Here is a 26,713-nt window from a genome sequence, read left to right on the forward strand (position 1 = left end):
TTATTGATTTTTTAAACAGTATTTTAAAATAATGCACGAAAAAGTTTAGTTACATAGTACAAAAAGTACTGAATTCGGCTTGCAACTACTGTCTTCTTCCAGAGACGTGCGTGTGTGTGTATGTAATGAGAGAAAACAACCAAGACAGAAAATGATTCTTCTGAAGCTATTCAGAGCACATACAAAGCTATATCTGTATTGTACTCTTCAAAGTAATCACATTCTACTGACCAGTCTCTACCTTGCTTTTTTCTTTTTACTTAAAGATATAATAATATCTTTATTATATAAAGATATATTATATATTATAATATAAAAGAAACTTAAAATGGGGAAGGATCTTAGAAGTCACATTTCAGATCTAGTACAGATCCATCTTTGGTATTCTATGTTTCATTGTGCTGGACATCTCTAGTGAAATCACTGCTTCAAATTTTTCAATTTGAGCTGCTTTATTAAAAGTTCCATATCTTTGGGCCCTCCCTGGTGGCGCAGCGGGTTAAAGCACAGCACTGAGAATCTAAAGTTGCTTCCACATGAGTTCGATTCCGGCTTGCCCCAGAGGTGACCACATGGCGTGGCAGACCTCTCCTGACCTGCCCGCTGCTCCCCTTCACCCTCAGCAGTGTACTTCGTCGATCTGCCTGTTCTGTTTTCCCCTCTGTCTCTGGTGAAGTCTTTCACTGTCCCTGAGCCTCTGGCCTGTACCCCAGTTTTGTATGCACAAATAAATAAATCTTTAAAAAAAAAAAAAAGTTCTGTATCTTTAACTCCAAGTGCTCTTGGCCAAACCTAATGACATCCCATCCTGCATTTCCAGTCTGGCCTCCAGACTTGGGTTTAAGGCTCTCACCCTGTGCCCTAACCCACAGGCACCATGACTCAGCAAAGACACAGACTAATAATAAAATCTCTGTTTGAATGGAACATCTTTTACAGAATTTTATGTGTTTAATTTTGAGGTTTTTATATTTTTATAAGGCATTTAAAAAATTATATTCACTACCTGAGCAAATGTAAAATGAAATGACTAGCTTTTCAGATAGGTGCCATGGGCGAACTAAATAAAAATGTTGCCAGTCTATATTTCAAATTATTTTCACTTAGTATATTATTACTAGGCAATCCAATCTGCAAAATAATCAGTGTCTGCAGTTGAGCTACATTAACTCTTTAGACTGAATTTCTGACACAAAGTCGTTTTCACAAATCCTCATCTACCTGTTAAACAAAGTTCCATGGAAATCTAGAAACTGTGAGCTGATGACAAAGATGAGAATAAATGACTCCATAATCCCTACAGCATATCAGAAAGTTGTGGAAACAAGATGTTTCTGTTTTTCTGATATTCTTTCTTTTACAAGAATTTTTCACCTAAGAATTACAGATTTCAAGAAAGGAGTGGGAGAAAGCTGAAAATAATTTCAAAGATGAAGGATTCCTAGGTCTAAAAAGGAAAATGTTGTCACAGGGTCATCTAGTAACATTTGTGATAAAACAGTGACAGGGCTAGACCAGCCCATGGCTGGGTTACAGACCCATGAGGGCGGAACCTGTGTCCCTTGTGGCCAGACTGTCCTTTCCCAGGACAGAGGCTGGTCTGCTACAGGTGCTAAGGCAAATAAATGTAAAGTTTCCAGTTAAAAACAAGAACTTAATATGCTGTAAAATACAAACAGAAGCATGAATATATATTCCACATTCACTTGTAATAAATAGTTAGCCAATCCTAAGAATATTAAATAATTTTAACCACAAACCTCATATTTCATTGACATACAAATGCTAATAGACTTCATTACCAATGAACCCATGCTTAACGAAATATTAACAGTGTCACGTGGCCCTCCCTGGTGGCACAGAGGGTTAGGACGCAGCACTGTAAGTTAGCAGCAGCCGCTTCAGTGAGATTTCAATCCCCGGCCCCAGAGCTGACCCATATGGCAAAGCAGACCTCTCCTGACCCACACACTGCTCCCCTCAACAGTGTACTTCGTTGATCTGCCTGTTCTTGTCTCTAGTGAACACTGTCACTACCCTTGCACCTCTGGCTTGTACCCTAGTTCTATATGCATAAATAAATAAATCTTTTTAAAAAAAAGTCATGCAGGCACAGGAAGCATGAGACCAGAGGGAAATACAGATCTAAACAAGGGAATTAAAAGCAATGGGAATAGTAAATAATTGAGTAAGTTATATACTTTTTCTAATTACTTCTTTAAACAATAAGTGAATATTTGAACAAATTTAGCAATGTAGAGTTAACTACATATAACTACATATTAAACCAACAGTATAAATACTGGGAGCAGAGAAATATAAATATACTATTATAATTTAATTTAAAAATGTGAATATTACTTAAAATTTGGCTGCATAATTGAAGATGTATGCTATAAACCCAAAAGCAACCACACAAATAACAAAACTATTGGCAATAGTTAATGAGACAATAATGAGGACAAAAACAAATAATGAGGATAAAATAAAATAGAAATAATACTTGATTAAACCCTAAAATAGCAAAGAAAAAATAGCTAATGGAAGAACAGATGGAGCAAACAGGAATAAATATCAAGATAAAACAAAATCTCATGAAACTAAATGATCCAGATACACCCAAAAATAAGTACAGATGATCAAGTTGGATTTAAAAAAATGCAAAACAAGAATAAATTCTGTGCTGTCTATAAGAGAATATTACTTTACTTACTTAGAATTTAAAATACTACTTTACATATTAGGGGAAAAAGTCACTTTATAATAATAAAGAGCTCAATTACCAAGATGTAATGATCATGACATCATTGTTTATCCTTAATAACAATGTTTCATAAAACATGAAACAAAAACTTACAGAACTAGATTGACAAACCCACAATTATAGTCAGATATTTCTGTGTCCTTCTCTCAATAACTGGTAAGACCAGTAGACAGAACATCAGGAAACATATAGGATAATTGAACAGCACTATCAATTTGTTTGTTCTTAGTGACATGTGAAGAATACTTCACCCACCAGCAACAGAAAACATAATTTTCTCAACTATATATGGTACATTTACTATTCTAAAATAGACCATATTCTTGGTCACAAAAAAGTTTCAATAATTGAAATGAGTTCAAGTTATACAAAGTATATTCTCTGACCACAATAGAATTAGATATCAAAAACACAAAAATCTCTGGAAGATTCTCAAATATTTAGGAACAAAATAACATGCTTCCATAGAAGCCATGGGTCACAGAAGAAAGCAAAGGGACATTGGAAAGCATTTTTTTTTAAATATAATAGTTTATTTTTATATCACTTTGTGCCTTTTTCCATCTCAACTGTAATCCCTGTGGGGGAAAGCATTTTTAACAGAATGAAATTTAAAAGACAACAGAGGGAGAATTTATAACATATTTAGAAAATGCTATCTTAGGAAAAAAAAAAAAACCATTGCTTCAGCCAGTACCTTAAAAAATTACAAAAAGAAAAGAAAGTCCAAACCAGAATAAGCAGAAAGAAATAATTAAGATTAGAGAAGAAGGAATAGAAAACATAAAAACAATAGAAAAAAATCAATATGGAAAAACTTGTTTAGGTTCTTAAGTTTTATTCAAGAACTCACATAGATATGCCACATCAATGAGCTTTAATCCTAAACTTCTTCCTCTTCTTGAGCCTAGTAAATATGCAATTTATAACTGTTGTTAGCAACTACTTGCAACTGATCATGTACATTATACCTCTTCAAATATTTTTTGGTTGAGATTTCAAGTACCTTTTGAAAAGTCACTTTAGAAGTTCCAGGAATGTTTCCCTTGCTCTGTTCAAGGGTTTCAGCCTTCCCACAGAAGTGTGCAGCTTCCCACTCACCGTGACTTTCTCCTGAAGAAACTGCTCAAAACTGGCAGTGCCCATGACTCCATCTCCCCAGCAGAGTACAGTAAAGGGGGAACTTCATTAGCTGGTACTTTTATTTTTTCTACAAGAATTTTCATGCCATACTGATGGCAATGAAGGCAAAAAGGCTCTGACCAAATATATAAAGGTATCTAACTAAAATCTACAAAACTGCTGAGAGAAGGTAAAGAAGACTTGAATAAATGGAGTGATGCCTTGCCACAGGCCAGAACATTCAATATGATTAAGATATCAATTCTTCCTAAATTGATATATGGATTCAGTACAATCCCAATCAAAATCTCACCTGCCACATAGGTTAGCCCTGAAAATAATATGCCAAGTGAAAGAAGACAGACACCAAAGGCTGTGATTTCATTTCTATGAAGTGTTCATTAGAAGCAAATCCATAGGAAATAGGTAAGTGGTTACTAAGGTCTAGTGGGAGGGTAATGGGGCATGAGAGATGGAAATAATTACTGGAATTATTATTCTGGAATTAAGTAGTGGTGAATGTTACACAACTTTATGAATATACTAAAAATAATTAAAATAAAAACTAAAATGGTGAGTTTTTATGATATAAATTTTATCACCATTACAAAAATCTACCTAATAAAATGCAAGCAGTCATTTTTTGTAGTAATTGACCAGTTGATTCTAAAAGTTATATGGAAATGTAAAGAACCTGATGTAGCCAAAGCACCTTTGAAACAACAAAGTTGGAGAAAGTAATTCTAATTGACCTCAACACTTACTATGAAATACAGTATTCATTATATAGTATAGTATGGCATTGAATAAAGATAGATAAATCAACACTCAGTATCTAGAAAGAGATCTTTTTATCCATACCACATACCATTTATGAAAGTTAACTCAAAAACTTATCATTAACCTAAATGTAAAACCTTAACCTACTTGGCCTAGAATCCAATGTAAGACAAAATCTTGTAATTTTGAGTTCAGAAAGAATTTTAGCTACAACACTGGAATCACAGTCATAAAAGAAAAAAATACTAATCAAAATGTAAGACTTCGGCTGTTTAATGGATATTGTTTAAAAAATGAAAAAGACAAGCCATGAATTGAGAGAAGATACTTTCAAAATATATCTAATATTGGACTTTTATCAGAATATATTAATCTTAAAAAAAAAAAAAAAACGTGGTCCTGCAATGAAAGAGTGAAATGTAAAAGAGGCAAACGTTTTGCTTCCAGTACTAGTTACCCTGATATTTACTATCCCGAGCCTTCCCCATAGTTGTTTTTCTCTTTTTCCTTGCCCACAGTTTGTCACCTGCGTAAATGTTACCCTCTTTGTATAACCTGATTCAAGTACATTTTCTATGACTTGCAACTAAAAATACATTTTTAATATGAGTCATTTAGAGAAATGGCAATAGGAGAGGTGCTGAGGAATCTAAGAATGCCTTTCTACAAGAGTAACTGTTAAGAAAAGACTTGGTGTTATTACAAGGGACTAATGATACATTATTATGCAATTGGTTGGGCTTGTTTTTTACTGAATATTAAAATGTTGAAAGCATGCATAGTTCAACTCAAAAAAATCGAGTGCTGGATATCTATCCTAGAGAATTCTGGCATATGTACACAAAGAGAAATGTGTAAGGATATAAACCACAGTTTCACTGTGTTCAATGACAAAAAAATATAAACTGAATTTATCCACCAGAAGAGGGATAATTAAATAATCCACTGTAGATCCATAGTGTGGACTCTGGCAGCAGTTTAAAAGAACTAGATGAATCCATTTTCACTGGCATAGAAAAGAGCTCCATCTAAGAGGTTGTTATGTGAAACAAGTCAATTGTATTCATTAGCATATTTAAACATTTTAAAGTAAAACAAGCCAATTGCATTCATTAGCATATTTAAACATGCCAAACATGTGGGCACACATGTAGGGAAGTGTAAAGAAGCTGCAAGGTTCTAAATCCAACTGATAATTGAGTTCACCTCTAGGCAAAGGAGGGGGATCAGGAGAAGTTAAAAAGAAACTTTATTTTCTTTGTAGTTGTTATACATGAGTAAACTCCTGAGAACTTATTTAACAAAGACAAATGAAAGAGTATGAATAATTTTTACAGAGCTTAAACAGTGCATCACTTATTATACAAAATAGGTAAGGTGCCTGCCAAACGGAAATGCTAAGTATACCCAATTTTAGGGTCACTATACCAAGGGCCTATGCATACAACTCCTAATAATAAAATGACTAGGTAGCATTAAGAATTTTTTTTTCAATTTTGATTAGTACAGAATGTAAGAAAATGTTTCATAATTACAAATGTCACTTTCTAGCTTTGAGTGCATTCTCATTGTTTACATTTCCTAGTTTAGTTGCAAAATCTGTTGTATCAGATTGAATGGAAATCAGAAATATTCTGAAAATCAAGGCAAAAAGTTATTGAATGTGGAGGGGGGCAGGTAGGGAGTAGGAGGTGGGACTCTAAGAATCTGAGGCGACAAAAAATAATCATCTCTCAGGAACAACAAGGATCTAGGATACTGATGATAGCTGAGGTATCAATCTTTCCTGGAAGTCAGAATCATGAACCAAATGGAAGAAGATCAGAAAATTATTGGCAAGCCCAGAATCTTTGTTTTGTCTTCTTGGATACCCAACAGTCTCTGTCACTTCCTGAGAATTTGGAAGTTTTGCAGAATTTCTTAGTTCACATTCCAACAGTTTTCCTTACTAACCATGTGAGTCTGAGCAAATTATTTAACCATAACCACCTTCATCTGTAAATATGGACATAAAACTATACTTGGTGCCTAGAGTTTTTGCAAGAATTTAGTTATATAGTACATCTAACATTTTATTGGCATAAAGTATGTATTAATTCAACATCAATTGGAAGTTATTCCTAAAGGACATCAAAAATTATGCACAGTGATGGATGAATGAAGGGATCTTCTCTCATCCTTTAAGTTTCTCTGAGAGTGTTTTGTTCTATTTGTAAAAAAAAAAAAAAAATTGAAGCTGAGTCAGAATAATTTGATGCAAGAAATATAGTTAAGATCTGCTATTCAAATTAAATATTTTAATGATCAATCCACAGATCTATATGTCTACAGAAAAGTTTAAGAACTGTGCTGTGAAATTTTGCCCATGTAGATTAACAAAAATTTTTGCCTCCAAAGAAAAAGATAGTACAGTTCTTTAGTTGGAAACTGGTAGTTCAGTAGACTCAAGTGAATTTCAAAAGTGTGTATTTCATTGTTTGTCTTTCCTCTTCCTCACCCCATTTTTTATTCATGATGGTTCTGTCTTGGTCTTGAACAAATAAACACCAGAATATTTAAAAGTACTGAACTGTCTGTCCTGGCAAGAAATATAACCCCAACGACCAACCCCAAAAGGTCACAAGCTGTTTCCCTTCATTTTGTCATTTGCTTTTAGATAGGCTGCTCCCAAAATACAAGCTATAATAAGTGGCTATTTAGAGACAAGACAGCCCAAATCTATCATTTAAAAGAGGAAGTAAGGGTTAAGGACATTGCATCCTTAGCGAGAACTTCTGAGCTGAAAACTTTTTAAAATAATTCCATGTGACAAGGATATAGTAGGGAAAAAAAACCCCAATCAGTGGTGGCTCTAATCTTTAGTGGTAGGCTGACTTCCTTCCCCCCCATTTCAGCATCTTCCCAGTGTGCAGGCTGGAAAATGGGGTTCTTGACTTCCTAGACTGAGTGGATGGAAGTAGGGTGGCTGTGTGATCTGATTCTAAAACATACATTGTAAACAGTAATATCCGCTGAGGTTTCTAGAAAAACTTTTTTAAAAACTGAGCTGACAACCCCTTTTATACTTTGCAACTCCTTCTTCCTCTTTCTTCCCACGGGTATCATTGACATGATGCTTAAAGTGAAGCCCTCCCTCTTCCAACTATGAAAATGACAGCCACATGAAGATGTCCCTGGGCTCAGCTCTGTAAACTTGCCTTCCCTCATGTTTGTTTGAGGCAAATAAATCCTTTACTTTGCAATGTGCTTTCTTGGATTTTCAGTTGTTTCAAACACATTTACAACTGATAGAAGTAATACATCAGGAAAACAGATTGTTTTCTAACATTAGAAATTAATTTTTTCAGACACTATAAAGGACCTAAGAAAAGATGTTTTATCAAATTGCACTAGGAATCCCTGAAAAGCTTGACGGACATGATACACAATGTGAATTTGGCTTTCCTGTGTGATCACCAGAATCAAGTTAATGACAGCAACTGCACAGTTTTTTAATTTCTTTCTCATGGAGAATGAGAATCTAACGTAGAGAGAGTATGAATGCAATTTTGGGGTAGGTGTAGTAAATGAATGTCAGCAACTTTTGCAACCATATACAATTATTGGAACTTGACCATTCCCTTCCCCAGCCCCCTAATCATGACATGTCAACTTTGGACACAGCTCTTGGTTATTCTAATTTTTAGAATCAAATGACATCACTGGACATTAAGACAGAGAAAATTCCCTACTATCTAATATATCCTCAACAGAAAAGACTTTTGAGCTGGCTTGGAAGTGTATCTTGGGATGTATACCTGAAGGATTCTGCAGACCTAAGAGATCATGTCCCTGGAAGTAAGTAAGTTATTGGTCATCACTTGGATTTAGGGAATATGTTTCAGAGCAAGTTGGGCTGGGAATAGGTGGGAAAATGGAAGGAAAAGATATTCATTTGAGCCAGAACTGCTGCGCTTTAGGCACTTCTACGTAGGGGGCGTTGGAATAAGTTTTAATTTGTAGCAAGTTTATATTGAAGGAATAACTAGATTAAGGAATAGCCTAATGCCGGTTGTAAATGCAAAAATGTATTACTTGGAAGAAGAAAGATTACATCATCTAGCATTTCCATAAACATTAAAATTTAGCTTACTTAGTAAATTAGAGCAGTGGAGCAGTCTGGAGCTATTCATTTGACTCTTGGTTTGTTAAATCTTCAACTGAATTAAATAAAGATTAGTGCAATCATGAATTTTTATTTATATCCTAACAAGAATTTAATCATTCAATGATTCAATCATTTCAGCATGGGCAAGTTAACTTCTCTGGTCTATTGTAATGAAGCTATCGCCTACCCCCACCCCCACCCCTAAGGTATTTGTTCTCAAGAACATGTCTGAAGCACCTATAAACACATATTCCAAAGCAAAGGAGCAACAATCTGATTATTTTTTCAAATTCTGCAGTTAGCTCTTTTAATGCCTTTGAACTTCTTTTAACTCTGCTATTCTTAGAACAACTATTTCAGGGACAATACATTTTTCTTTCCAAATCTGAACCCTTACCCAATTTTTCTGCTGTATGGCTTAATGATATCATAAGGGTCTCTGGGATGCTATAACACTGAGCTCTTTCGAGGGAAATGCACATTTGTTATTCCTATGACCAGTTTCTGTCTGATGTTTATCTCCTATTCTATGAATTTGGCTAGACAAAGTAGAAACCACAAGTATGTTTCCCCCTTAGGCCCAGAGAAGAGGCAGACTCTTTCTCATAAGCTCTGAGAATGAAGTCATGGACCAAGAAGAAAGCAAGCCCTTTGAAAGTTCTGCAGGGGGAGAGGGAAGATGACTCAGCATGGGAGAAAGAGTGTGTTGGTGCCTTTGTTCTTCCAGAATGGCGACCTCACTGTACTCTCCACTCCTTAATGTCTCCTTTAATGCTGCCCAGAACATGTTGCTAGAGTAAGAGTGGACCACCTGTGGTTAACATGCATTTTCAAGGCCTGTTCTAGTCTCAAATCTCCTCAATACCACTGTGGTCCAAGTTCACCCTTCACTCCTAGAAAATCTTGTAATGCTTTAATATTCTAATCTATATACTCCCATTTGGCTATGTTTAATTTAATACAAATAGCTTTTCTTCTTATGAATATCATAAATACCCTGAAGGACAGATTGTAGACAATAGCACTTACTAAATGTTTACAGCGATAATCAAGAAAAGGACACTTTTTCTTGGGAAAAGTATTAATCTAACTCCTGCCTGGTTTATAAGCTATTTGAAATTAATTTATCTCTTATAAATCAAGAAATGTCAAAAACTAATGACTGGGACTTCACTAGATTAGGAAAGCTGGTCTGTAACCAAGAGAAAAATAAGATACCACCAGACAAGGAAGTGGCTTAGAGGTTAGGTATAAGGTGAGCACTGCAGATACTGCAGGGACAACACAGGAGAAATTCCAGTCAGGAGTATTACAAATGCACCTCCTTGAAAGGGAGACACATTCCTTTCCCGCCTCCAACCTACATGCAGTCTCTTGAGATTCCAAATCCTAGTATGTCACAAACCAGATTTTTTTCCCTTCAGTTTTGTAGCTTTATTTAATAATTAGTGGCTCATTCTTATCCACATTGACAGAAAACTATGGAATGCCTCATGAATTTATGTGTCATCCTTATGCAAGGCCCATACTAATCTTTTCTGTGTCATTCCAATCTTACTGTTCGTGCTGCCAAAGCAAGCACAGGCACCACAGTTTCTACGTGGGAGAGATACTGGAAAGTAGGGGCAGAGCTGCGAGGCCCAGAGGCCCCTCAAACATGGATGGCAGGCTGATTCGCACATCAAGACATGGAGGAGACAGAAGCGAGATACTCGGAAGAGAGATGTGGGTGAGAGACATGGGGAGAGGCTGCCCCTGGTCCTTGGTCTTGACTTCCTGTTAGACTATCTGGTATGTTTTGAGTCTTTTTGTCTCAGCTTTCTGGGACCAGCCTGATCCCTTTCTTGAGTTCACTGATAGAGAGTAGAGTTGTGGCAAGCTTTTGGGCCTCAGTGGCCCTGCTTTAGGCTGAACCAGTTTGACTAGGCATTTGCTGAGAAATTATTATTTAAAATCCTTAAAATCCTTTCCTCTCTTGGAAACAGAAAAAGTCAAAAAGTTTAATAATAGCATGTATTGGACTCTCCCTGGCATAACAGGCTAAAGCACGGCATTATGAAACTCTCTAAGACTACTGCAGCGCGCATGAGTTCAATCCCTGGCCAGGGAGCTGACCCACATGGCGTGGTGGACGTCTTCTGACCCGCTTGCTGCTCCCCTCAGCAATATACTTTGTCAATCTGCCTGTTCTGCTCCACAATCTGTCTCTGAGTCCTCTCACTCACTATACTTCTGGCCTGTACCCCAGTTCTGTAAGCATAAATAAATAAATCTTTAAATAGTATATATATATTCTATGTACATGAGGGAAATGTAACTTGTATACATGGTTTCAAATGATATTCTAAATAGTTTAGGTAAGACAGAAGGTATTTGGGAAATAGAAAAGGAGGGTTAGTTAGGGAGTTTGGTGGAAGAGGAGGCACGAAAACAAAAGCATTCAGATTTAAGTCCTGATCTTCCCCCAGAGAGTCATGTAAGGACAAGGTTACATATAAATACCAAGAGCAACCTGTACCCATTCTTCAGAGTCACTCCCATCACACTGAACATCGCCTAAGACATGTGGGGTGGCAGTCTTACTCTCCTGCCGTGTTACTCGTGCTTGAGACTGAGGACTGACTAGTGGGTAGATCCACATTTGAACCACTCCTGCTGGCCGCATGTGGCCCTGGGGACTACCTACCATAGGACTTTGGACCACCGTGATTTGTCTATGCAAAACATGTACATACTTGTTTAACTTTAAACAAAACATGGTTTCACTATACTCTAATTACTGAACATGGCACATGCAATGGAGTTCACGCTAGGTGACTACACCATCAAATGGACTGTTTTCTTGGGTTTGTGCTCCTGCCAAAGGACAAGATTTTTAAGTTCAAAAAGCAAAACGAAACAAAACCCTCAACTTTCTGAGCCTAGTTTTGTCTTTTCTGAAATGAGGGCATTTCTCATCCTACCCAGTCTTTGCATCTACTTCCATACAGAACATGGAGTAGACAGTTCATGAATATTAGTTTCCTTCCATTCTTTATGCCATAAGTATATCTGGCAAGATGATTATAACTTGAGACATTAGTGCATGTTTAAGCTATAGTAAATGTTTCCAGTAAGAAAGTAAAGGAAATAGTCTCTGCTTTGAGAATCACTGAAGCCCCAAAAAACATTTACTTAGTCTTGTTCTTCCAAGACTTATTATAAAAAGCAAAGTATCTTTCATTTAAGTTATTTTTGTTTTATGATATGTTCAATTCTCATAAAATCATCTCTAGGAATGATTTCCTTTTAAGAAGGAAGTAATATTTCAAGTAGAACTTATATTTTTACTAACTTCCTCATCCATCATGATCCTTTTATAACTATATCATATATTTATATCACATATATCTGTATCACATCGTTTCTATCATATTTTAAGTTTAAAAGCTTTAAAAAGTAATTTTAAGTGATATTTTCACTGATCTATATTTATAACCTTGAAAATGAGTAGACATGGCCTATATTGCTGCTTATTTCTAACCATTTGTAACTATTTCAAAGGAACATTTAGATGTTCTAGGGATTCAGCTCATCAAATGAATCTGCAAATTAGTAAAACAGCACCAACAATTTGTATTACTCTGGAAAAGAGCAAGTGAAACATCACTTTTCTATTGGTGTGATTAATAGACACTAATGAAATTGGAGAATACTGATTATATATACATCATTATTTTAAAAAAGAAGCTATCACCTGAAACCTATATAGTGTTGCAAACTAATGTTGCCTCAGTTTAAAAAAATAATGTCCACTCAGGCATGTTACTATCTATCGATCAGTAGTGATCATTAGTAAATAGGAAAATAATGTGCTTCAATCAACAAATATTTATTAAGCCTATATCACATGCCAAGCACTAGGCTAAATGCTACTGGCTGTGAATATAACATCTCACTAGTTATATTGATTTGGGCATACAATCAAGTGATACTGTACTAAAACAGAAAATTAAAGTTTGCTATATTTAAAAACATTTTATCACAAAACTAAATCAACAAAGAAGCCAAAAGGTTGAATCAAAATAGAAAGTCAGCTGTAATAGCTACTGGATTTACTGCCAGTAAGTTATTTGGAAACTATTTTCTTCCTTCAGAATTCAAACTAGCTATAGAAAACCTTCTTACTCCCATAAGACATATTAGCAATAGATACTGAGATCAGCAGTTGGAGAAATAGAGACAGAGCTCCTGCAAAGTGAAGTCATATGCACTAGAGTGGATTATTTTCCACAAGTCATCTGTCACTCGGCTACATACACCTACAGCAAACTAGGCTGGATGGGTGCATCCCCCCAATGTTGCTTATAACTAGCTCTGGGATGGGATGTTGCTTATAACTAGCTTATAACTAGATGGGATGCAGCAACAAGGACTTAAATGTTCTGTATTATTTGATTGTTATGAAGAGAGCTTGTGCCAACTAGCAGCTGTCTGTCTCTTCAATCTGGGCTTAAGAGTGAAATACACAGGTAGTCAATACTATATTGGCCACGTCAAGCCAAGCAGAGCCTTATGCAAAAGCACACTTGCTGACCCACAACCAAAACTATAAATACCTCATGCTGTAAGCCACAATATTTCTGAGATCTTTTTGCAGGATTTTGGGAGCAAAAGGCGATTAACATACCATCCCTGGTTAAAGAAAATAAGCAGCACATGTACGGATTATAGCATTCCAGCTAAAAAACAGTAAGAAAACTTCATGCAATTGGAGTTAAAAAGACTTATATAAATTATGTAGTTAATTTGAAATCCCTAGCACAATAGTCCCACCCCAGTGGAAAGTGCAAAAACAAGACTACAAACAAATAAAGCAGATATAGACCTAACAGCTTCACTTTCTTAGTTACTGAAAGTTGGCAGATCCCAGAGCAAATTGATCCAATCACCAGAGCCTAATTCATCTCCTGTTAAAAAAAACACGGAGCATCTTTCTCCCCCCAGCCCCCACTTTGTGGTCAAACCATGTTTTCACAGATCAAAGACTTTAGCTTTAATAATTTGATGAGACTTTAATTTGTATCAATATAATTTGAATGACAAGTACAATGATGTTCTTCGTTTTAGTGACTAAGGAAAGTGGAGAGGCAGGCTTGTTATGTAAATTATACATTTGTACCAAGACAAGGTTGAATGTTGTCACAACAAGCTCTGTGAGTGAAGGTTTTACAATAGTTCAAATAGAAAAGAGCGGTGAAGACATGATTCATTACACAGCACACATTTTGTGTGAAGATATAAAGGCATACAGAACTCATGACAAACCCCACAGTATACTAGCCAATGGCATATTCACATGAGGGAAGAATTTTAGGTTAATAAAAATACTTTACCTAGGGTCCTCCCTAGTGGCACAGTGGGTTAAAGGCACAGTACTAAGAAACTAAAGCCACTTCAGCATTAAGTTTGATCCCTGGCCCGGGGGGGGGGGGGGGGGAGATGAGGGGGTGACCCACAATGCACTGCAGACCTCTCCTGACCTGCCCACTGCTCCCCACTCTGTCTCTGGTGAATCCTCTCACCGCCCCTGCACCTCTGGCTTGTACCCCAGTTCTGTGTGCATAAATAAATAAATGTTTTTTAAAAATTTATCGATTACATTGTCGATTTGAATTTTTCAAAGGAGATCACTCTGTCTGCAGCCCTATTGATGACAGTTCACCCAGGAGTGGCCAATCCATCATTCAGCCAATGGTTATGAACATTAACTATGCTCAGAAATGCACCTAATATTAGTTTCCTAAAGCAGCCATGACAAATTACCACAAACTGGGTGACCTGAGACAATAGACTTGGTTAGTCCCACAGCTGTGGAGGCAGAAGTCAGAAATGCAGATGTTGGCTAGTCAGTTCCTTCTGGAGCCTCTGAGGAAAACCACTTCCTGCCCTTCTGCTAGCTTCTAGTGGCTAGAAGTCATTGTGTTCCATGGCATGTCAACACCCTCTCATTTCTTTTTCAAGCCTTTTTTGTTCCAGTATTTCTGCCTTCTTTTCTGAGTCTCTTAAGAACACCTATCATTGAATGTAGGCCTTACTTTTACTCTAGGGTCATCTCATCTCATCTCACCTTAGTTACATATGCAAACCTTAGCCCAAATAAGGTCACATTCTGAGGTTCTGAGTGGATGTTAATTTTGGGAGGAGTCACTATTCCTCCCCTGACAGCTGGGTCAAGATTATAATCCTAGGAATATGAAATAGGAGAAGATAGCTGAAGCATTAATATGAAAATTAAGGCTCAAAGGATGTTCTAGAAAGAGCCAGGAACAAATCAAACCTATGAACAAAGAGAAGCATGAAAAGTAGGAAACTATAAATATAGAAGAAGCTATAAAGAAAAGGTACCAGGCAGACAGTGAGGAATTGGTAGCAGAAAGAGGAGTAAAAAAACATGAAGAGAGGCAGAGAGTGAGAAGATCAGAGTCATCTTAATATCAGAGAACTGAAGTGACAAGAATATCTGTTTTTGCGCTACATGGATGTGTCCAAATTCTGGAATTTGTATTAATCTTGGATTTCTTTAAGTATCTCTCTTTTTAACCAAATATATATTTATAATGATCACTCTGAACAAACATATTTTTATAAAGAATTATTATACCTTGCTGAAAGATGTCTCTCTAACCCCCACCCAAATGCTTAATATCGTGACAATATTTAACTGTTGAGTAAATTTTCTGTGGTACATGTATACAGTGACATTCCAGTTGTTCTAATTATTATAATTATTATTATTATTATTATTATTGATGTTTGAAAAAATTCTTTTGAGTTAAAAGAACTCTTTCAGGTTATTATAAATTATATTTGAACAGACCTATTCAGCTGATTGTTAACTGCCAACAAAATATGATTGTCAACACGAGTATGGCATGTTTTACTCAGGTTTTATGAGTAAGAGTGCAGTAACAACTTTCAAATCATGGTGGCTTAAAACAGTGGCTTAAAACAAAAAAAAGGATTATTTCTCATACATGTGCTCATTAGCCACTGGTTGATGGCACTTCTTTCTCTGCCTCATATGCCATCTTTGATATCTAAGATGTGCTATTCTACAGCAGAGGAAATAAAAGGGTTGGCAAAAAACACACTATGATGATCGATACTTCTTTTTAGATGTAATGTCAGTCACATCTGCTCACCTTCCTTTGGTCAAAACAAGCCATATAGCCAAGATCAACATCCAAGGAGGAAGGAAGTGAATGTGAGGAGACCCTCACATTATAATAGGTGGGGACATAGAATTCTCTCACAGGAAAGGAAATTATTTAGAACAATAATTATTATGTAAACTGTAACAAATAGAGAAAACATAAACATAATGAACATGTTGCTTTGCGTATTTATGGGAAAATATGCAAATATAAGAATATTGAAACAATAAATATGCATCTTATATATTTAATTATGCATACATATTCTTATATATAAGCTGACATTATCATCATTACTATGCATAAAAACTATGTTAGGCAATATGAAAATATACTCAGTTACTACTCTAAAGAAACTAAAACCAATGGGTTTAAGTACTAGTTCTCACTGAAGAAATATTAATTTTCAAGCATATATAAGCAAGTTCCACTGCTTATATATTTAAATAACTTTTACTTTTTATTTTATTGTTCCATTGCTTATACATTTAAATATAGATGAGCCAATGGAAATCTCCAGAAACAGTATTATACCTACATTTTCTTTCTCTGTCTCTCTCTCTTTCTCTCTCTCTCTCTCTCACACACACACACACACACACACAAACTTGTCATATGAAAAAATTGGCATTTTAAATTGGTGGAAGAGGAAAGAGTAGAAAATAACTGATGAGGTAACTAAACATTTTTTTAAAGATAGGTTTTTCTATCAGAACTTGCACCTAAACGGATTCCAGGTAAATATTTGAATTTTTAAGTCCATTAAAATATCGAATGAAAATGTAAAAAGTCTATATAATCATGGGGGTAGAGACTTTCTCAGCATTATACCAAAGAGAGAAGTCCTACGGTTCTGATACATTTAACTGTGGTAGTGGATACCCCAAAAGGTGGTCCCCTCCAAATGGGAGTCTAATTGACCTATGAGCCAATGAGCTAGTACCAAACCCACAGGATGGCATTCTCAGGCACTATGTTAAAGCTGCATGACCCTGCTCACTGGCCCCAATGAGTCAGCAGTAGACACGTGACCGAAAATGAACTAGTCACATTTAATCAAGGAATCTGAACTCAGAAGAGTGTGTCTAGTTCAGTTTAGTTATTTTATTGAAAAGGGAACATGTAAACACAAAAGACATGGATGGGTATTTTCCACCCACCCTGCACTTGTACATCAATTAAAGCTGGTCTGCCAGGAAAGAGGCTGGAAATGAAGCCAAGGCAAAGAGGAAAGTAAATGGCGAGAGTCAGGACTCCATTATTTGACTTCAGATACTACTGAGGCACTTCATTGTTACCTTGGGTGGCATGAGTTCTATCAACAAATGTGTTGGAAACTTTGTTTCCACCTCATTTTCTCCCATCTGTTTATGGTACCAATGATTCCACACAGACCTTGACTGTCTCTCTCAGCATCTCACCTAAAGAGTGCCCTCTTGCTTCCTGCCCAGGACTTCTCTGGCACCGCAAGAGCCAATATGGGCGCTAACTGGTTCTGAGGCAAAACGCCCAGAAGGGCACAGCAGCAGTGGGGTGAAATTGCTCTTACTATGGTTTGCAGACGTCTGCATAAGTTCATAGCAGGAACATATATGAATCTCCTACAACAGTATCAACCTAAAAATGGTCTAGTGTTATCTTTCTTACCATCATTAGTTCACTTTCTTAAGGTCCCTCCTCTGTTTCCTGGGATCACATCCCAAATAAACTAAACCCTAAACCCAGGCCCTGTTTTTGGAAAAATGCTGTATAAGCAAGTTAATATCAGAAATGACCATCTAAAGAAAATGGCCTAAACCTGGATCACCCACTGGTCATGCAGCAAAAGAACACTGGTCTCAGTAAGACATGAGGTGGTCATCATCTCTGGTAGCAGTGGTTTTACAAATTATAAGCATGTGAGCCCTCCCTGGTGGTGCAGCAGGTTGGAGCACTGCACTGTGAAGCTAAACCAAGATGTGGCTGCTTCAGTGTGAGTTCAATCCCCCACCCCAGAGGTGACCCACATGGTATAGCAGACCTCGCCTGTCTCACCCGCTGCTCCCCTCAGCAGTGTACTTTGTAGATCTGCCTGTTCTGTTCCCTACTCTGTTTCTGGTAAATCCTCTCACTGCCCCTGCACCTCTGGCCTGTACCCCATTTCTGTATGCATAAATAAAATCTTTAAACAAAAACAAATTACAAGCATGTATGATAAACTAGAATGCGGTGGAGGTAGATGGCAAAGCATGCATTATGAGGCAAGGTTGCAGTGCAGTAGAGAGCAACAGCAATTATAAGAATTAAGAATGTTTTAGTTTTCTAATTTATTTTAAAATCTTGATAAAAGAAAGTAATATTACCATGTCATCCAATTACTAACTCAAAGTTTATAAAAATTTCCTCCATGGCACATTTAAAGAGTCTTTTGGAGACTTGGTGCCAGACCCCCAAGTGAACTCTGACATCTACTGCACACCATATTCTTCAAATTAATTCTAGATGGATATGGGAACTTAATATAAATGGCAAAACAATAAAGCTTCTAGGAGAAAACACATATTTATGACCTTGGGCTTAAACAGAACATAACTATAAACCTGACAAACTGGACTTCATTAAAATTAAGAAACTTTGTTCATCAAGACATTATAAAGAGAGTTAAAAAGCAAGCCAAAGACTTAGATCCAGAATATATAAAGAATTCCTACAAATCAATAAGAAAAAGAGTTTACACCACAAGGAGAAAAAACAAATGGTAAAATATATATGAAAAGATGATTAATATCATTATTTATCAAGCAAATACACATTAATACTGTAATTTTAACTTCTTACATTCCCACAAGAATGACTTAAGTTATGAAAAAGACTGTCAAAATGAAGTTAGTACCTGATGAAAATATGAAACAACTGGAATCTTTATAGTTCTGTGGTGGGAGCATTTAAATCAGTACAACTACTTTGAAAAATTGCTTTGCAGATTTAACTAATTATGTATGTTAGAGAATAACTAAGTTATTCTATTCCTGGAAAATTCAAAAGAAGTGAGAGTTTATATCTGCCAAAAATCATATGGAAAAATGTACATAGTTGATTGGTCATAATAACAAATTAGAAATTATGGATGTAGTTAGTACAAGGCTCCCTTGAGCTTAGATAACAGCAGGATGCTTGATCGACCAGGGGCAATACTATGTGCTTTGCGCCCTAGGGTGGATCACTGGAACACTTGTTAATAAGATTGGAGCCATATGTGGGAGTCTGGTGTCTACTTAACTTCCCTAAAGCCCAAAATCCAGTGTTCAGTTTGACCCTCCCTTCTCTGTCAGTAAAAAAGCCAGGATGCTGCATTTACAGCCTGCTCTACTTTTACTACAGACTCTTTATCACTGTGGTGTTGCTGAGGTAATAAGTAACTCAAATGCTTATCAACAGATAAATGAATAATGACATATCATGCAGTGTCCAACAGCAATAAACAAGAACAAACTCATGCTTTATACAGCAAATGACTACCTCCCTCAGACATACTAATGAGCAATGAATCTACCTATGGGTTGTCAGAAAAGTCATGCTATATTTTTGATCGAAAAACAGAAGAAGTCATGACTTTTCTAACAATGCAATATATTAAATTAAAGAAAAACGAATTTACCATGAATGAAGCCACAGAGTGAACCCTTTGTGTGTGGGGGTAGCAGGGTGGGAGGAAAGGGGTGAAGGAGAGAGGAGTTGAATGGGAAGGAGCTTGAGCAGCTTTCTGAAGTGCTGAAAAGGAGCTTGTATCTTGATTGGATTATATCTGCAAGGATGTACAGACATGTAATAATACCAAATTCTAAATATGTTTGTTCTTTGCTGTGTGTGCAAATAACATGTATTTTTTAAATGTGTGGGTTATAATTTGATAAATAGTAAATAGAGGGGAAATGAAAAATAAATAAAATTACATTTCCTGTAGCTCTAAGGACAATATATACAAAACTCATGCCCAAGATAATTAAATGTCAGGGTGGCCATACTACAAACAAGTGTGGATACAGTCTCAAAAAGTCTTCTTTGTGAAAGTCAAGGTCTGATGGAAAAAGTTGTATCCTGACATCTAGCACAGTGATATTTGTATAGATAAACTATCTAGAATCCCCAGACTCTTAGTAATCTTCAGTCTGAAGAATCAGTCCTTGTGTCCTTACTAGAGAGAAAAATTACACAATGGCAAGAAGCTCTGGCAAAAACCTCATCTCAGGTAGGTGTCTTGCAGTATGGATGCTTTTTCTTTGTTCAAGATTTGTTATCACATCCTTCATTGTCTCAGAAATATAGGAGTCAAGTGGGAAAATACATTTTCTACCTTGGGAGGAAACAGTTATACAATCAAAACAATTACAGCACCAGAATAGCAAGAACTGAAAGAACATATATGGAAGTGTATCTTGAAAATATTCAATCAGGGTGGTGACGAGCGGGGAGAATATACATCAACACAGTGGAGAACTTGTTGACATTGGGGCGCTTTCCGGTGATTTGGGATTTAGTGTCCTGGAAAAGGAATCTGGAATCATCCTAATACTACTAAGACTGAGTCTCAGAGCCTGGCCATGTTCTTTTACATGTTTCTTTCTTTTTTTATTAAAGTTTTATTTATGCATACAGACTTGGGGTACAGGCCAAAGGTCCAGGGGCGGTGAGACAGAGTGGGGAGCAGAACAGGCAGACTGACAAAGCACACTGCTGAAGGGAACAGTAGGCAGGTCAGGAGAGGTCTGCTGCGCCATGTGGGTCACCTCTGGGGCTGGGGATCAAGCTCACACTGAAGTGGCTATGGCTCGCTTGCAGTGCTGCACTTTAATGCACTGTGTCACCAGGAAGGGCCTTTACATGTTACTTTGAGGTTGAGATGCTACCTCATTTACAAGGCACTACTATGGCAGACTATTGATGGAGTCAAAAGTCTCAGGAAGGTAAAAATGTTAAAAAGGTTTCTTATACTTATTAAATAGGCTCAGAAAACCCACTATCTGATCATATCCCTTAGAAAGCTCTAAGAGGACCTTGGCTTCACTAAGGGAATAAAAAACACACCAAGAACTCTGCATGGGGATTTTTGAGAAACTCAATGAACTCATATAAACACTGCCTTTATATGTTAAAGAGATGCTACTTGAAACCACCCTAATAATATCAATAGTGATGAGAGATTCTAAATTGGCAGAGGTCAGGGAGCAGCTTCTAACTGACAGAGTGAATATGGACATAACTACTCAACAGACAGCAAGGCTGAAATGGAAATCATAGTCTCTTGAGTTATAGCAAACTGTGGTGATAGTTAATAGAGTATGATATACTTAGGGCCAAGGCGGATCCACAATCAAGGTGCTATTTAAAGAAAAACAGCCACTGCTAAGATTGACATCAGCTATAAAATAGCAAAAAACTAAGGTCTCTCACCCAGTTTTACGTAGTTCACAGGCGAGAGTTCATGATTAAAGAGGAGGAGGGGTTCCTTTGAGGACAAGCCATATAACATCTCCTAAATTATACACACTAATTCCCATTCATTTCTCAGAATCTCTTGCAGTCATTTACCATAGAAACTGTACACTGAGGAAAAAGTCTTCCCAAACTTTTTGATGACTGTGACATTACAGAATCTGAACTGAAACAAGCAAACAACATACCATCATAGACCACCAAAAGGATTTAGGGAGGCCAAGTCATAGATGTAGATCTGTGCACAAATCTATGTTTCTGAGTGCTCTAAAATCTTCAGAATATTCTCAGAAGATAGTAAATAACCTACTCTGTGGTAACATTTCCCATTCTCATGTATGCAACTTGAAGGGACATAGTTATGGTTTGGCAGAAAATTCACTATATCCTGACAAGGTAAGAAGGGTTGTGAAGAAATCTTTGAAAATGCCCCCCTTCACTTTCACTGTAGTCGAAGTTCCAAGCTCTGGCACATGTATGACATATAATTCTTGATCTTAGAAACACATTTTTTTCAATACTCAACAATAAAAAGAATTAAAAATTTTTACCTTTAGGGGCCCTCTCTGGTAGCACAACAGGTTAAAAAGCAGTACTATGAAGCTAGCCCCAGCCACTTCAGCATGAATTTGATCCCCGGTCAGGGAGGTGACCCACATGCCTCACCCGCTGCTCCCTCAGCAGTGTACCTCATCAATCTACCTGTTCTGCTCCCCACTCTGTCTCTAGAGAATCCTTTCTCACTGTTCCTGCACCTCTGGCCTATACCCCAGTTCTGTATACATAAATAAATAAATCTTTAAAATTTTTTTTTTACTTTTATATGAGGACAGCCATCTATGCTACTGTCTTGACTCATGGTTACTTACACTTTTCTGCATATTTCACATAGTCTGCAAATTCTTAACCCTCTTAACCTTCTCAGAAAATCAAGTTGGCCCACTGTGACACCATGCCAAGTAAACCTGGGGACTAGAAACTGTGACAAGTACTTTAGATGCCTCAGTAAAACCCCTAAATGCAAGAGGATGGAAGATAAACAATAAAAAGATTTTAAGACCTGTTACTCCAATGAAACTTCTAGAGACCCAGTAGTCTGGGTGTCCTCGGCAGGCCACCCACAAACAGGACAAGTTGTCGCACTTTGCCCCCACAACCACTAAGAGACACAGGGCTGGATGGAACTCTTCATATTTGGAGGCAGCAAACACTGACTCGAGGAGTACTTCTCCAGCCCACTTGTTAAGCAATTCAGGAAGGTTCTGAGTAAGGTATAGACGTGATGGGAACAAGATGCAGAAACAGAGACTACTACTTTTTCTTCTCTTGTTATTTGATAAGGGAAAGTTTGCCTCCACTTCTTATTATCTAAAGAAAAAGTCTTAACTTATTGTTATGATATTTAACTTATCCTTCTATCTAAAGATCTTTTTTAAGACCTCTGACAAGCCTGGCATCTTTCTGCAGGATGAATGAGATTAACACAGTCTGGGAACTTTCTTTTCTAAAATTTTTTTTTGGTGGGGGGAATTCTATATGCCTAAATGCATATAGGAAAGTTTAATGCAGCAGTAGGTTATCCTAAAAGATTAGCATTATGGAAATAAAGTGAGGAGATTCAACCAGATATGCTCATCTTCGTTTGCATTAAGTGCCAGTTGATCTTTAAATGCCTAAAATCTAGTGTGACAGGGGAGGCTTTGGGCGCAAAGTTTCTTTTCTTTCCTAATATTGTCAAAGAAACATTCTAGAGTCCTTATCAAATTTGATCATTTAAAGATAGAAATAGTAGTAGGCTTCTTCTTGTAACTCAATTCTGATCCTCTTCCTTCTCTTCCAATTACCAGTGTCAGGTGGACAACATTGATCATATAAATGATGTTTAATGTCTTCTCTTCATTGTTTCTCAAATTCTATTCTTTGAACTTTTATACATCTTAATATAATATCTAGATCAAAGGATTTATTGTTGTCTAGGCATTTTTAGATGAATAATAAATATGTTACTCATCACAACAAAAATATGTTAATAAAAAAACTAACTTCAATAGAGACTGTTATCTTTTCAAGCATCATAATTATTACTGTTTTTAATAAAAAGAATTACTGATTTTAAGTAATCAAATCAAGACATTTGAGGAACCATTAAGGATATAAGAACAAAAAAGACATAATTTTAAAGCATTCAACTTCAATGCACACATTTAAAAAAGAAAAAAATAATTTTGTGATAAATTAACTAAAGAACAAATGGGAGGAATGATTTGGTTAGTTTCACCATAAAATATATGTTTTTTACAAAATACTTGTTTTAATATTTATTATCAACCTCTAAGTTCTGTTATGCAATAAAATGTAATTATTTCCTTCTGCTTGTAGATTTAGCAACTCAGAGATTTCACTATAGGTCACAGAAGGGTAAAATTTGTAAAATTCATGTTTATAATGTAGCACTTTTTACTATAGGAGCTTGTCTGAATCTCCAAATTACTCTTCAAAATGTCCTGATGACAATCTCGCTCTTTTTCAAATCCCATCTTATACCTTGGTGCCCCGTCTTCATCAGCCTAGATTTAAAAACAGAAAACAAAAACAATGAGGGGACTTCTACATCCCAGGTTAAGTGATAACTGGGAGGAATGGTGAAGTCTTTGTGAAGAACTTATATGAATTCTTACATACAAAGGATCCCCTAGTTACCATCATCTCCAGAAAATCTCCCAATGAAAGATAAAACATTTAATAATCTTAGTTTCTATAGTAGACCATTTTCTTTTTTCAGACTCCACTAAATGAGTCAACTATGTAAAACTGAAAACAAAATATTTCATATGAAAACACAGTACTTTTTTTTTCTATTGTGTCTTCTTCTAGTGCCAAAATAAAACACAATAGTTATCACTATGATTACATAGTACATTTATAAATGACACCTGGAAGAAAGTCAAGGTTATAAGAAAGAATAAAAATAAAATATTGCAAAAATGAATAAAATTGTGACAGCTATGACTGATCAATAAAGTCACAAGTAAAAGACACCAGTAACTGTAAGAAAGGCTGGAAGTCATAAATAATCCTAATCATTTCAAAAAGCTGTGGCATGAGAAGATATTCATAGATTAAACAAATTAAAGGAGCTAAAGGCAATCTTTTCAGAGTTGAGAAAACAAATTCCCAGTAATGGTGCTAGTTATTTGAAAAACAAACAAACAAACAAGTTCAGTCTAGTGTAGAATTCTTTGAAGCCTAGACTGAGGCTCACCTCCTGGAAACACACCGTTAGATACATCATGTATATAGAGCACTGGCCGGGGGTAGAACTGCACACAGTGCCGGTGAAAACCCTTAATCTCCTCAGCATGGATTCTCTTGTAGATCACACGTGTGCTAATAGAGTCAGGTCCTCCCCTGTCCTCTCTCTCAGCTATGAGAGCCTGTATTTTTCAGGCAATAACTTCAACCATGGGTATCAGAAAATGAAAAGGATATTGACTTTTTCCCTTTGGAGCTCAGTCTGTGACAGTTTCCCCAATGGGGAAACAAATACAATGCAAAATGATCTTTTTTTTTCTACTAACTGATACAGGTGAAAAGAATAATATCCAGTATTAGCTAGAACGTGAGAAAACAGAGCACTGGAACACCATTGCTAGAAAACTAGCAAGTTTTCCACAGGGCACTCTGGTAATATAAACCATTAATCAGCTCAAAATATAGATATTAATCTATCTAGAAAATGGCAGTTTTGCATATGCCAATAATGGAAAAGTATCTAAGTTATATTATGTGAAAGTTGCAGAAAATGTGCATATTCTAAAGGAGGGCGTGTGCATATCCGCACACACATACACCCATCCCTATATTGTACAAACATGAGATAAAGCCAATGAACATATTTCTAGAAGCAATAGTTCCTTTGCAGTATGAAACTTTTAGTACCATTTACTTTAATACTACCAACATATATAAAAATTATCAACATTTATTTTTAGAGATCTATCATGTATAACTTTATACTTCCAAAATTGACTTTAAAAAAAAAAGGAAGCCAACAGCCCTCCCTGGTGGTGTAGCGAGTTAAAGCACAGCACTAAGAAGCTAAAGCCACTTCAGCATGAGCTCAATCCCCAGCCCTGGAGGTGACCCACATGGTGCAGCAGACCTCTCCTGGCCCGCCTGCTGCTCCCTCGTCAGTGTACTTCGCCAGTTCTGCTCTCCACTCTGTCTCTGGTGAGTCCTCTCACCACCCCTGCACTTCCGGCCTGTACCCCAGCTCTATATGCAGAAATAAATAAATCTTAAAAAAAAAAAAAAAGGAAGCCAAATAGAAACAAAGGAAAAAGGTCTAGGATGATCTGTACCAAAATGTAAATGGTAAAGTCACTGTCTACAAATATTTCTTAATTTCTTCATTTCTATCCAGCCTTTTGTGTCTCTAAGTTTCTAGTTTTGCTGGGTTTTCTTTTCCCGGAGTCCAGTCCGTAATAGTTTTCTCCCCCTTGCATCCTTCTGGTGATCTCATCGCGTCTCATGGGTGTAAATACCAACTACATACTAAGCAAGTTTGTGTTTCCAGGCTAGATCTGAGCTCCCAATTTAAATAGTTCACTGTTTGTTTAACATCTACACTTGGATGTGAAAACATCATCTCAAACATAACGTGCAAAAGTTCAAAGGCCTGCTGCCTTTGAACACAAGCCTTCCCATATTAGTCAATGGCTAATCCTTCCTGGTAATTGTTCATTCAAAAACCTAGGAGTCATTCTTGACTAATTCTCTTATGCCTCACATCCAGTCTCTAGTTAAATATGGTTAGTTTTACCATCAAAGATGGAGGTTTTCACCACTCCTCACAGCTGGATCTTGGTCCAGATTCCACCATTTTGCACATGAGTTACGTCAATGGTCCCCATGCTCCTGCCCTTTAGCCACTAAGTTTATTCCCAGCAGCAGTCTAAGGTAGTGATCTATTGAAACACAGGCCTGGTCATGTCAATCCTCCACTCAAAACTGCAAACGTTTCCTTCCTCAAAAGAAAAAAGCCTAAATGCTCTTTGGCCTAGCCTTACCTCTCTTATCTCATCACTTCTTGCCCTTCCCTTCATCCATTCTTCTCCAGTCAAGCTGGCTCTTTACTGGCCTTTACATGGGGATTTGCTCCTACTTTATATCACTGCACTGCTCTTTCCTCAAATAGCTTCATGATTCACCTCGCCCTTTCTTGAAGTTTTT

This window comes from Condylura cristata, unplaced genomic scaffold, assembly GCF_000260355.1.
Source record: "Condylura cristata isolate star-nosed mole 26May11 unplaced genomic scaffold, ConCri1.0 scaffold00001, whole genome shotgun sequence".
Taxonomy (NCBI): Eukaryota; Metazoa; Chordata; class Mammalia; order Eulipotyphla; family Talpidae; genus Condylura; species Condylura cristata.